Source organism: Microcaecilia unicolor, chromosome 3 (assembly GCF_901765095.1).
Source record: "Microcaecilia unicolor chromosome 3, aMicUni1.1, whole genome shotgun sequence".
Taxonomy (NCBI): Eukaryota; Metazoa; Chordata; class Amphibia; order Gymnophiona; family Siphonopidae; genus Microcaecilia; species Microcaecilia unicolor.
Genome location: NC_044033.1, coordinates 116,578,260 through 116,593,282, shown reverse-complemented (window position 1 = coordinate 116,593,282; position 15,023 = coordinate 116,578,260). Strand labels below are relative to the sequence as shown.

Sequence of the window (15,023 nt, the reverse complement as noted above, 5' to 3'; positions counted from 1 at the left end):
GCACCTTTTTGTGCCTTATTCTTTGTAAAATCAAGTGTAGACCAAAATGAAGTTTTCGCCCTAGACGTTTTGGTTTTGTTTCATTGTGGTTGTAAAACATCCATATGTTAGGAAAGCCCTAAACCCATCCTAATCCCAGCTTCGAAATACCCCCGACATGCTCCCTTGTGATTTGGATGCACTGCAGATAACATGCATAGATAAATGTCTGCAAAACAGGTTTCAAAAATACTGATTTGCATGTTTAGAGAAGAAATCTGTCCAAGTGGTCCTTTATGACACGTTTTGGACATTTTTATCTTTCAAAAATGAGCCCCCCTGTCTCATACACCATGGATCAGAAAATCCATCTTGTCAACTAACCTGGACAGATTTTTTTCTTCAAAAAACCTCCAAACCACCAGAACACATTTCCTCCCACCCCCACCTCTCCCAGCTTGCACAGCAGTACAGCATGATTCACTAAATGAAATGCTGTGGCCAAATTAAATTTTTAATTACATAAAAAATACGTCTATCCTCTTATCCAAATAACCCGGAAAGTAGATACCAGTGCCAAAAGCACTGTCTCTGTGCTGAATAATGGGTGGAAACCCGACTGAAAAGAATCTAACAACTCAAAATGATCTAAATATTCCTGCAGTTGTGAAGTCACTACAGTTTCCATCACCTTCGTGAATGTAGGAATATTTGCTACTGGGCGATAATTACTACAATCCAGAGGATCTAGTTTGTCTCCTTTAAGTAATGGTCTAAGGGTAATGACTCTCATATCCTCTGAATAGTCACTATCTTGCAAGAGAAAATTCATCATACCTACAAGCCAAAGGTACAGCTCATCTGGCAAAGATCTTAAAAGGTTTGCTGCACAGGGATCTAATGCACAATTCCCTTTGGCAAAATGCTTCACTGTATTGCGTATGTAGTCTATATCCACCAGTCTAAAAGATGAATACAGGTGATCCACTGGGACATCGTTCAAGACTCCAGCCTCCAAATGATCCACAGTAGGCATAAGTTCCACCTGTGGTACCATATTCAAGATCTTCTCTATTTTAAGCTGAAAGATTATTAATGGATTCACCCAGTGGGGCTTGTCTTAGACTCTGACATTTAATTATTTTTTATTAGTTTTAAGCGTGACATCCATCCAAATGCATTACAAAGTACGAAGTAATTGCCATTCTCTTCTCTTCTCCTGCCTCCAAATTCAAAAGGGCTTCCTGTGCAGTTCGAATTCCTCTCTCCTCCTCTCTTGCTCCTCCCCTTCTTTCCTGCCCCTCCCCTCGCTACCCCTTGTTTCCCTCCCACTACTACCTCTGCTCTCTAGCTGGCCCTCCCTGTACCCTCCCCTACACTTCTGTCTTCGCTATGTTACCACACCATGATCAGAGCCCCTGAGTGTGTGAAACAATGTGCTCACAGGCTGAATGCAACTAGCATGCAAATGTATGCAAATCAGGACTCAGCACAAACAGCTTGCAAATGCATACTAAACATATTCCTCCCCAATGATCAGTGAGCAGCATGCCAAACATTGGCGTGCTGTCCACGGTAAACCCTACGCCAGCTTGGAGTTGGTGTTAGGGTTTGCAGATCATTGAGGAGGAATGGGGAGCCCTGTCCAGAATGCATTTGCATGCTAGCAGGCCCCTCATTTTCCCCCAATATAGCCCCTCCGCAGGAGCAGGAACCCCGACCCTCCACCCCGAGCCAGTGACATGGGGGCTGGAGGTCCCCCCAACACAAGTTCAGGGTGGCTAGAGATCCCCCCTAGCATTGCCCCAGAAAAGTTCTGGTGGCCTAGTGGGCCACAAATCAAACCTTCCCATCCTTGTGGACTAGCGGACTTCTTCCCCATCCCTCTGTAACTTTGTTGGAGGAGGGAGGTAATACACTCCCTCCTCTTCCGACAGTGCTGCCTCGAAAATGGCGACGCTCAGCCCTGCCCAGTGCATCCTGGGATGCACTGGGTGGGGCTTCACACCATAGGTGTGGGGCAGGGAAGAGGGCCAGTAGACCACCAGGTTGGTGGGGAGGCTTGATTTGCGCCCCACTGGGCCACCAAGGCTTTTTGGGAGGGATGCGAGGGGAGTTGGGGGGCTGGAAATCCACCAGATCACCAGCCCCCCTGAACTTGTGTCAGGGGGGGGGTTACAGGGACTGGGGGTCTGCCGGACCCCCAGCCACATGTTGCTGGCTTGGGGTGGGGGTTCAGTGGGGGCATTAAGCCACCAGGGCCATGCTGTTTGGGGTCTTGTGGTCCCACAGACCTCCAGCCCTTGTTTTTGACAGGTCTGGGCTTTTGAAAGCACAGACCTGTCAAAAATGTGCAGGAGGATTATGCCTGAGAGCACTTTACCCTATGATCAGAGATAAGAGCGATCATAAATTTGCATACTATTATCTCTGATCATATGGGCGGTAAAGCCTCGTGCTGATCCGGTGCTATTTTTAGAGCGTTGTTTGGAACAGAACAGGACTTTCAATCATCTGAGCACGAGTTTCTATGCTTTATATAGTCTGTGTTTAACTTTCTTGCAAAAATTAGATTAAAATATGAACTTAAAGTTCATTTCAGCAAATTCACATTCTTTTGATTTGTAGTAGAGAGGTGTGGTAGCCGTGTTAGTCCACTCGGTTATCAATAGAAATCAAACAAAATAAAACATGGAAAAGAAAATAAGATGATACCTTTTTTATTGGACATAACTTAATACATTTCTTGATTAGCTTTCGAAGGTTGCCCTTCTTCATCAGATCGGAAATAAGCAAATGTGGTAGCAGATAGTATATATAAGAGAAACATCAAAGCATTAGTTTGACAGTCTGACAGAGTGGGAGGGTGGGGGTATGCATGGGGACATCAAAGCATTTCATTGATATTCTAACAGGATGGGTCTCCAAGAATATTGCCTCCTCCCTCAAAACACCCAGGGGAAATCTGCTACAGTACAAAGAAAAAAAAGCCACAGACAGAATTCCCCTTGTAGTGACATACAACCCAGAGCTGGAGAAACTGAGGAAAATCATAAGAGACCTACAGCCACTACTCCAGGAAGATGAATTACTGAAAGAGATATTCCCAACCCCACCAGTGCTGGCCTTCCGACAGCTACCAAATTTAAAACACAAGCTGATCAGAAGTAAACTTCCAACACAGACGGAAAAAGAAAAGGGCACGTTTCCCTGTAACACAGCCAGCTGCAAACTATGCCAAAACATTTCACAAGACCCCACAGTCATTCACAAAGGAAAAATATTCAACATAAAGGACTATTTTACATGCTTATCTTCCAGTGTGGTATATATCATTCAGTGTAAAAAATGTAATGAAGGATGCTATATTGGAGAAACAGGCCAGATGCTTAAGACAAGATTCAATCTGCACAGACATCACATGAAAATAGCCGGTGCCAGTCAAGCCCCCACCCCTGTGGGCCGACACTTCACAAGACCAGAACACTGTACCAATGATTTCACAGTAAGAATACTGAAAGGTAATTTTAAAACAATACAGGAACGTAAGACCTTTGAAATAAGAATGATTGAATATTTTGACACCCAACAAACAGGACTTAATAAGGATCTGGGTTTTCTAACCCATTATAAACCATAAAGCTATATTTCTCTGTTTATTACCCTCCTCTCACCTACCAACACCCATCCTGTTAGAATATCAATGAAATGCTTTGATGTCCCCATGCATACCCCCACCCTCCCACTCTGTCAGACTGTCAAAGTAATGCTTTGATGTTTCTCTTATATATACTATCTGCTAAAACATTTGCTTTCCGATCTGACGAAGAAGGGCAACCTTCGAAAGTTAATCAAGAAATGTATTAAGTTATGTCCAATAAAAAAGGTATCATCTTATTTTCTTTTCCATGTTTTATTTTGTTTGATTTCTATTTGATTTGTAGGAAAGTTAAAACAAAACTGTCCTACAAATCCTTGAAAAAAATATTATATACAGTAAGATATGATTTAATCATCAAAATAAACATTTATGAAATAGCTTCTAATAGTTTAGAGACTTAACTTCTATTTATACAACTCTAATCACCACAAGAAGTGAATTTGAGGACACACCACACTCAGCCAGGATAAAGGTTTATTTTATTCTGAGTGCTGTAATCTACTGTTTTCATTCTATTTTCAGTTTCGCTGTAACTCTGAGAACATATCACTGTAAAACAGTCATAAAACAATATTAAAATTACAGGACAGTTTTTCTTTTGAAGTAACCACTCTATTGATATTGCAAGTAATAATGACTATAAATAGTAACATAGTAAATGATGGCAGATGGTCCATCTAGTCTGCCCAACAGGCACATTCATTCTCAAATCACTATTGAACCAACCACTAATATTTTACAACATTTTTATCTTTAAATTCTACTTTATGGTGTCTTCCCCTACCTCACTGAGATATACAGGACCTGCATTCATAGCATAGGATATGAATGTGGTATAAAAAATGGGCATACTTGATCTTGATTCGACCTTGCCATTTTCAGGGCTCAGAGTCTGCCTTGCACTGGCCCTACTGTAGAGGCTGACCGAATTTGGTGTCTGTTTCAGATTCGACACTAAAAACGGACTAAAATTCGGGTTTGGGTTTCAGACAAAATGCTTGTGCCTTTTTAGCTGAAAACTGAAACTCACTCATGCCCCTTCACGATCACCTCCCCTCCCTCCCGGTGGTCTATTAAAATCTTCAGGCGCAGGAACTAACCCCACTTATTCCTGCCCCATGCCACTGCTTCATTTGCAATGGATGCCGGGACCTCTCATGGTAGCCTTGCAAGACTGCCTTAGCAGGTCTTGGCAGCCATTTTATAATTGGAACAAGCATGGACAGGAGTGAGCATATATCAGAAGATCACACATCTACCAACAAATAAAAGGCTCACATTCAAGATTCTCTATGACTGTAGAGTATATGATCTAAGCAAAACAATGTAAAGGGGGATGCTATATTTATTTATTTATTTATTGTTTGCATTTGTATCCCACATTTTCCCACCTCTTTGCGGGCTCAGTGTGGCTTACAATAAGATATGAATACAGAGAATACAGTTGATACAAATTGGTTATGGGTTACATTGTACAAGTTATGATAATCAAATTATCATTAGGAATATCACAATGGGACATCAACAGGGAGACTTTGGGAGGAGATAATAGGAAGTTTAAGGGTAGTGTTAAGACATTTAGGCACATGGTTTACCTATTCCTGTAAGTATATGTATGAGTAATGTGGAATTGGGGGGAATGAGAGATCTTGAGTGGATGTGTGATGCATTGATGTAAGTGAGTGTAGATTCTATGTGTTTTGGTTTTTTCCGTAGATTGACTCAAACAAGTGGGTCTTCAGTAATCTGCGGAAGGATGCTTGTTCGTGGATCGCTCTTAAGTTGCATGGCAGTGAGTTCCAAAGCTGCGTGCTCGTGTGAGAAAAGGTTGACGCGTGTAGCGTCTTGTATTTCACGCCCTTGAAAGTAGGGAAATGGAGGTTGAGGTATGTTCGGGAAGATCTCCTAGCATTTCTGGGTGGAGAAAGAAGCTAAACAATGAGGACACATATCAGTCTTGAAAGACAACATAAACCATGGCAGAAAAAAAATACAGACTGAAAGCAAGGCCACTCTTTTTCCTTCCTATACGGGTGCTTAAAAGAAACTTCAGGAGCACACAACAAAAGAAAACTCAATAGCAACGTAAGTTTATCATCTATTATCCATTTGAACTGTAAAGTGTTACTGTCTTAACATTTCTGTCTATCCCCCCTCCCTTTCACTGAGGTGTACTAATATATGAGACAGCCTAAAGCTTAGACAGGTTTGCACTACTTTAACCCCATGTAATTGCATTGTTCTTTACTGACCTGATGGAGAGGATAAATCTCAAAAGTTTGTCAAAGATCATGGGGAGGATGAGGTCAGAGGAGGGGGCAAGGGGGGCAATATCCCCCCCTCAAATACTGAAGCCCAGCACCTGAAAGTGGAAGACCACATGGGTCCCAGCGCATCTAAAATTTAAACCTCCCTCCAACTGCTGCTGCTTCCACCACTTTGTTCCCTCCTCCCCTGCTCACCCCAGTGTGTTCCCTTTTCAAGCATCTCTTCATCCTGGGGCTTCAACCTTGGGAGCCTTCGTGGTCCTGTGCTGTTAAAGACTGCTCGGCTCAGCCCACTCTGATGTCACTTCCAGCTGCTGTACAGGGTGGTATATGGCAGTCTTTTATAATACGGAGCTGCAAAGGCTCTATAGGGTTCCTTTCTGTTTGTTTTTTAAGCTGCTCAGCATATAGAGACATTTGAGAAGGAAACATGCTGGGCAGTGAGGATGAGTGAAGGTGTAAGGAACAAATTGGTGGCAGAAGAAAGCAGAGAGGTGGGAGTGGAGCAGACAAAGAGAGAGAGACAGAGAGAGAGAGATACTCCAACTGACACAGCATCAAAAGCATTGAGGCTGACAGGATTGGGGCCTTGAGCATGAAATAGGAAGTTTGGAGGGAGAGGAAGCAGGCAGTCCTTAAGCATACATAGGAAGGGGAAGTAAAGAGAGATAGGCCTTGGGAAAATGGTAGGGAGGAATGAGAGTGTGTGCCAGAGAAGGTGAGAATGAATGAGTGCTGGGAGGAATGGAATAGGAGAGACAAACTGTGTGCCAGGTGGAAGGAGCAAACAAGAGCATATGGTGAGAAGAGAAGAGATGGGAGAAAGAGCAAAGGTGTATATGAGAGAGTGTGGGGGGGGGGAAGGTAGAGGAGAATACAAGAGTATAGGTAGAATAAAGAAAACTGAAGAACAAGGGAAAGTCAAAGAAATGGAACCTACAAAATAAGCAAAAGAAAGATGATTACAAGATGTAAAAATCTAAAGGAGATGATGAGAATAAAATGAGTAATAGAAGAAAAAAATGTAGAAATCAGAGGGGAGGGAACATGTGGGAAATGAAAATGAATAGGTAAAGGCTAGAAAAATGAATATTTAAGCAGAATGATAATAAAAATAAACATAAAGGAAGATGATAAGAATATATTAAGAAATAAAAAGGCTTGAAAATGTTACTGTATCATGCTGTGGCAGCTATAGTTGAATAGATTGGAAACTGAGACTGGTGGTAGCAGGTCAGGAGGGGAAAAAAGCTTAAATATCAGGAGGAGAAAATGTCAATAAAATGTTAATAAAATGTTAATGCAATTCCCCCAACCACTAATCTCAGATCTTACCCTTCCTCCTACCCCCCAACAAAGCAGGCAAACTATGTATGTCACAGATACATTAAGTTAATGTATCTCTGACATGGTTGTTGACACTATTTATTGAAAGATGACAGGATTCAACCCATGATTGTAATTTTTATGGAGCATTTGAAGTGATTATTGCAAACTCTAATTATATGAATGTCAGCTTTAATATATTTATTTTAAATGATTTTGAATGATTACAGTGGATTCCGGATAATTGGGACACATCAGAACTAAAACACAATGCCCCAATTAAGCGGCTTTCCCAAAAAAATGAAGTTGACATGTTACTGTTAAAAATAGTCAATACAAGTGACAGATAAAAGTCAAAACAATTATTTATTGTCTAAAAACAAAAGTGGAAGAAAAAAAACAGTACAGTACAATTTAATTTCAAATTTTGCATTTGTTTGGTAACAGAAAAGTTGAAATAAAACATTTAAATTTGCATAAATTAAAATAAAAATTTCTCATTCAAAACAGCATTAACGTTGGAGGTATCGATCTAGTGTACCTTGGCGAGCTCTCTTCATTGACTGCAGCTGGACAAAATCGGCACAGGTCTATAGAGCAGTAACCAGACTGTCTTCATTGCCTTCCTGCATGGAAAAAATTTTTTAATCCAGAAATAAATCTCCTGGCATCCTGGTTCGTCACTTGTTCACACTCAGTTTTGTCATCCTCTTCAGTTTCCTGATTTTCTGAAGTCTTCATATATTTGGCTGATATTTGCTCAGCGATTTCATCCTTACATTCCTTGTCAGGGCCGGTCTTTGGCAGGGGCGACAGGTGTGGTTGCACAGGGCCCCACACTCCTATGGGCCCTGAATCTCTGGCATGTCTGTCCTCCTGTCTCGGAACATATCCCTGCTCTGTACTTTAATGTGCATCCAGATCCTCCTCACTGCTGCATCCCGCCCTATTATTGATGTCACTTCCTGCTTCCACAAGGGCAGGATGCAGCAGCGAGGAAGCTCTGGGTTCGGAAGGGATATGAAAATCGTTACCACTGTCTGCCACTCTCTACTGAAATGTGGTGGATGCACATCAAGGTATGGGTTGAGGTGGGGTTCCGAGAACTCCAAACCTCCTTTTACATTCCGATAAATTATGGCTTATGGTGGCGGGCAGGGGCAAGGGGGGCCCATTGAACTGGTTTGCACAGGGCCCCACAATTGATAAGACTGGCCCTGCTCCTCATTTTCATTGTAGCATTGAAGATTGCTGTCAATAGATGTAAACTCTTCGGAGTGGCCTAGTGGTTAGCGTGCTGAACTTTGGTCCTGGGGAACTGGGTTCACTTCCCACTGCAGGCACAGGTAGCTCCTTGTGACTCTGGGCAAGTTACTTAACCCTCCATTGCCCCAGGTACAAATAAGTACCTGTGTATAATATGTAAGCTGCATTGAACCTGCTATGAGTGGAAAAACACAGGGTACAAATGTAACAAAAATAAAATAGTTTTCCATCCAGTGTGCTTCCATAGCATAATTTTCAGTATCCATAGCATTTTTTTTTCAGCCTTATCCTGTGTGTCCGTTCCAAGGTGTTCAAACCCACAGTGAGAAAAACAAAGCTAAATGGTTGTGTTGCTAATATTTTGCCAGCTATTAGCAATACATGATATAAGCTACCAGTTTGGCACAGTATAAGGTCTTCAAATTTGTTATGATTCCCATGTCCATTCATTGCTTTAAAATCATTGTGACTGAGTTTTCTAGCTAACTCCCCTGACTTGCTTTTTAACATTGGTCCCCTCACATGAACACTTCTTCCTGTTACAATTGAGAAACACTGATTCAGGGCCTCTTTCTACATCAGCATCCTTACTGTCACACTTCCGTTTTTTTGGGAAACACCATGTTGCATCTCAGTTAAAGCCCACTCATTTATCAATTTCTGTTCTTGTTGTACAATGAGTGCTATTGTGAATTTTGGCACTCTTAATTTCTGCCAGTTGAAGCTGACTGGTGTTTGGCAGTTGTTTTTTCAATCCTTCTAGCAAGAAGATTTTGTCTGCGAGTGTTAGATCTTTCCTCGGCATTTTTTCAGCGCATTTTTCAGACACACCCCTCAGCACCACGTGTATACAAACATGGCAGCCTATATAAACTTTAGGGGTTGGTGACAAATTGGTGACATTTTACATATGTTATTGCCGCAAATAAACAGTGCATTGTCCCAAATAAGCAAAACTGTTGCACCTTTACTACTGTGCTTTCTTTCCATTCTCCAGGTTTTAGGCTAAATATGCAGCTGCCCCAATTAAGCAGTGTCCCAAGCAACCGGAATCCACTATATTTGACTGATAGCATCTAATGATGTTATTTTAATCAGACCACTGTAAAAGATCTAGTAGTAGTTGACTGATATTCACTGGGGCTAGCTGTACATTTGTTCTGCTCAATATGGGACTCATTTAAATGCTCATATCAAACATTTGAAAAGATGTCTCACTGAAGATTGACCTGAAAAAGTCTATACTAAAAATGTTAAAAAGAAAACAAACTTGACATTTTAAATTGTCCACAACAACTAAACATGTCCTTTCCTTACTCCTCCACAGCAACTGTCAACAGCTCTGGAAGACACAATTTATCATGACAGATTTCACAAGATCAACTGTCAGATTATCTCTCCTCGCCCTTTTATTTAAAAAGCAAAATATCCTGACAAACTCAAAAGACAAATGACGTCTGGGAATTGCTGTTCACAAAGCTCTAGTAATGAAGACAGTGGTTGGACAGCAAGCATGGCCTTCAAAAGCACAAGGATTCTAGTAAAGATGGGGGAAGGAATGGAGAAATAAAGATTACATTTTGTCACTGAAGCAATTCAACTCCTTCATGAAACTGGATTGTGAATCAGAATCGAAAGCAAAAAGATGCACAGTCACATCCAAATGCTAGAGCAAACGTCTGTAGAAAAAGTGAGGAAACCACTGTGGTGCATAAAATAGTGAATAAAAGTTTATTTGCCACCTTGCATCATCTTGTGATTTGGTCACTTCTACTTCTGTGTCTGCACCAAGAATTGAAGCTTCCCGCTTCAAAGTGACTCAACTCATCCCTGTTTTGTTTAGCTAGAGATCAGCAACCAATTCAACAACCGCAGGCAACTCTACTGTTCCTATAAGCTGTATTCACTGAACAGCAACATTTAAGATGAGATGATCCAGTGTTTTCACGACAAGGTTTGCAATAGCAAAACCCTGTTTCCCATTTCATTTGATTTAATGAGGAAACGTCATTTACGTCTCGCTTCCGCTTTTACTTCTGACTGCAAGCATCAGATGTAACTAGGTAAAAGTAGTAACAATTGATGAAAGTATTACTTCAATATAAGTAAAAGTAACAGTAATAAATGTTATTCTATATTTCTTTACAAGTGACAAAACTTTGTACCTGCAATTTTGAGCACCATTTATAGAATGGGGGGGTGGGAGGGTGATGTCTGTGCCTGATCTAATATGGGTTCCAGCACTGAATATCTGGGTCTGTGTGGTCTGCTGGAAGCTATCCAAGACCTGCCAAAATTCTGTGCTGGTACCCAAATAATGAACTGGGCATAGTTATTACTGCATTTTATGCATCCTACCTGCCCAGTTACTTACCCAGGCACTGACACTGAGTATCAGCAGAACCTTGAGGCTGAGAAAAGGGGACCAGGAACTACAGAAATGCAGTACTTGCAATCGCCTATGAGTCTACTACTACTACTTTGAGGGATAGAGAAGGAAACAGGGTTCCCCAAATTCAAGAGAGAATAAAAGAGGGCTGCCACAAACAGGGTGGTGCTGAAGGGGAAACAGGGAAGACACTGGGCAGACAAGGACATAGAGGAGGGTGGGGGGACTGGGAAAGAGGGAGGGTTGGGTAAAGAATGATCCAATTAGGAGGCAGGGTGTGGGCATTCAAAGTGGGGAACAGAGCACGCCAACGTCAGATCCTACGGCGGCATGGGTAATTGCAGTTTCACCTCAGCAAGTGCTATTTTTACCTTAGCATGGGTGATTACACTCTACCTTTTGTGGGGATTGGCAACCTGTCCGCAGCATTGACACATCAATTCCTGATGTTGTCCCCGCTGCTGGAGGATTTACCCATACCAGGCACTCTCTGCTTGGGGAGGGTGTGCTGCCAGTTCCCTCGCATCTGATTGTGACTTCTGGTGTCTGGGAGGTGCCGAGCGTTGAACTGCCATCACTCTACATGCTGCGCACTGTTTATCCCTACAGCCCCATCCCCTTCACTTTTGAGTAGGGGTTTGAGGTTCAGCACTCGGTAAGTAGGCTTCCGGTTCTGCTCTTTTGGTTCTTACCTCCTGTGGGGAACTTTGGGCGTGTGCTGCATATTTCTACAGATTTGATAGGGGTGCATGCCTGCCTTTTCCTGCATCACAGGTTCCCAGAACACTCCTTTCTTGCAGTGCAGATGTTTGCATGTGCATTTTGTATCGTGGCACTTTGTTATTGTGTGTCCCATCTAAAAAAACCTGTTAAAGACAGTGCTTGCCATTTCCAGGTTGTTGCTGCTGTCTGTCTCCCTATAACTACATTTGTAGATAACATACTAACCCTTATGTGGCCATCTGCAGGCACTTATGATAGCCATTTAAAAGGTGGAAGTATATTTATGGCCATTTTGTTGGCGTACGGTGGCCATTTTGAATGTAGCACCAGCTACCATGCCCCCCATTCACACCAGGAGGCCATTTTGAGGGAGCCTGCAGCAGCCACTTTGAGTGTGGTGCTATGCATTTGCTTGCTATGCTGGCTCCTTCGGGCATTGCGTGGTTAATAGGTAGTGGTGGTTAATAGGTAGTGGGTCACCAGTGCATCATTCACTGTCTCGATGACTTCCTGTTTGTTGGGAAAGGGAGAGAGCTGTATGCGGCCGTTCTACATGCCTTCCAGCCTCGATGACTTCCTGTTTGTTGGGAAAGGGAGAGAGCTGTATGCGGCCATTCTACATGCCTTCCAGCCTGTATTGGCGTATTTTGGCATATCCCTCGCTGAAGACAAAACCAACACCCCTGTAGTGGTCCTCACCTTCCTGGGCATTGAATTGGATGCCGCTCACAAAGTTTCCTGTTTGCCCCAAGCTGTTGAAACCTAGGGAAGAAATCAAGTCCTTCATGGGGACTAAGAAACCCACACTAAAGCACTTTCTGACCTTTTTGAGTCAGTTTGCTTTTGCAGTCACGATTGTGTCCATGGGCTGTATATTTTCCCGAAACCTGATGCTAGCAACCATAGGGGTTAAAAGAAGCCACCATTTCATTAGGATTACAGCTGCTTTAAGGGAGGACCTCCAGGTTTGGGACTCTTTCCTCTGTTCCTTCAATGGGTTCACAGTTTGACAATATGCTACGACCAATAATGAAGACCTACAGCTCTTCACTGATGCTTCCGGGGGGTATAGGTTTTTGCATTTTCTTCAGAGGGACATGGTCTGCTGAGCCATAGGTTGAGGCATAGCACACCTGTGGGATGATGAGGGATATTACATTTTTGGAACTCCATCATGGTAGCCTTAAGGATGTGGGCGCCAAGTCTGGTGAATAGTCACATAGTTTTCCACTCGGACAATAAGGCCATGGTGGAAGTCATAAACCACTTATCGGCCAAGACATCCTACATTGTCACACTACTCAGGGAGCTAGTTCTCACATGCATGCGATTTAACATTACATTCAGAGATGCTCATATCCCTGGTGTACAAAACTCTATTGCTGATTGTCTTTCTTGTTTTAAGTTTGCAGAGTTCTGGTCACTCCCCCATGCTCACCCACATAGAACCCCTGGTACCTCCTATGGTTTGGAGCCTTGGCTCCCCGAGGTATGGAAACTGATCCTGGCATTGTTGTCCAAATACACCAGGAAGAGGTATATTGGGGCCTTCAACAAGTTCTTGGCCTTCTGCCTGGATCACAACTTGTTGCACTCATACTGCTTCACAGTAAAGACATTAATATGCTTTGATATCACTTGCTCCATGATGTGGTTGTAACTGGCAGGTATTAGCTTCATGTTAAAGGCATATAGTAATGAGAACCCCATGGGTCATTTCACAATCAAGCAGCTTATGAAAGGATGGGAGGCTAAAAGGGCACATAGGCTGGACAGGCAATGCCTCATTACCCATCATTTGCTGATGCAGATATTAGCCTCCCTTGAGTCCATTTGCTTTTGACCATTTTGAGGCTCTTAATGTGCATTTTCCCTTGCATTTTTTGGCACCCTTCACATAAGCAAAATAGTTTTTCCCCCCACCCCAATTCCATGCAAGGTTTCCCCATGGGACTGCTACTTAGTCATATCAGCCTAGCAAGTGGCCAGCTGTGCATTTACATACCCAGGTCCAAGATGGGACAAAGAGTCTGGGGCCGCTTTGTCACCTTGGGTAGTTTGCAGGGTAGTCCTACATGTCCAGTACAGAACATGGGTATGTCTACCCAGCAGGGGAGGATCATTTTCTTTGGCTTAGCTCCCTGGTCTGAGGACCATTGGCAAAGTCAAACCCTGGCCATTCCCCTAACATCAATGCAAGGGGACTAAAACAATTTTTAGCCTCCATGCTGCAGCAGCTTCTTATTTCCTAAAGGGAAGAGCTTTGACTAACCCAGTGTTACACCCTAAAACAGAGCTTCTCAACCCAGTCCTCAGGGCATGCCCAGCCAGTCAGGTTTTTAGGATATCTATAATGAATATGTATTACTCCCAATTATGAGCTCCTCCTTTTCCTCCCTAGTTACAATTTATATTTAAAGTAACCCTTAAGTAACTACTTGTATATGTTTATTTTTCTTTTATTTGTATCAACAAGTATTTAATAAACCATTTAAATACATATATTACCTGTTTGCATCCATCCTTTCCTCTATCACTCTTCCAATCCAATCAATATGTATGAGATAGATTTGCATACTAAGGAGGATATCCTGAAAACTCTAAGGACTCGGTGGAGAAACACTGCCCTAAGGATTGAGGAGTGGAATTCAGGCTTAGATCCTATAAGGCTGCTGGGTTGTTTCAGGGATTACATGTATAGGGACGATATCTTCCACCACCATCTACGTGGAGCAGAAAAAGGAAACAGATACTTATAAAACATTTCTTTAGGTGCAATTAAAATTAATTGAGGTAAATTTAACAGGTGCAAGTTCAAATATCTAGTGTAGTTCTCAAAATTTTCAATTTTCCTTTGAAACAGCACAAGGTCTTGTGATAAGGTAACTTGAGAGTTTTTAACCTGATTAAATTGGCCCATGAGTTCTTCAATCTTCCTTCCATATATTTTTTAAGTTTCTTCTGAACCTTAAGGGAATTTTCACCCATGGGAAATACAAGGAAACATACTTTGTAGATAGACTCCAATCCAGCCCAGATAGTATCAAGAGTCATCTCCGATGGTTTCACCAGAGGAGGAACCACCAACCTCTCCCCTGGAACTTTCTTTGTCCCTTGAGGGGTGGTCTGTGCCTCGGTATGGCCCAAACGATTACAAAGATGCCAAAGTAGAAGGTGAAGCCTGCCCTACATTAGAGGCTAATAGCGGTGGTGAAAATCTAGACACTAACAGCGTCTCAGGCATCATCATTCTTCGGAGCACTGGAAAAACCACTGGGCCAATTACGCCTCGCTCTCTAGAGTGGGGCTCTTCCTCTCACCCTGTGCAACAGAAATGCCTGCTAGAACATTCAGATGAGTGAACTGAGTGATCTCCATCTGCTGTAGAAGGGAGTCATCTGAGCTGGAGGGA

The 15,023-nt window shown here is 42.5% G+C and overlaps 1 protein-coding gene across 5 annotated transcripts in view; it reads right to left on the bottom strand.

The window, feature by feature from the left end:
- PLCB1 (phospholipase C beta 1) overlaps positions 1 to 15,023 on the bottom strand; it is a 1,287,346-nt gene that overhangs the window by 611,476 nt on the left and 660,847 nt on the right. The gene's annotated exons all lie outside the window — the stretch shown is intronic.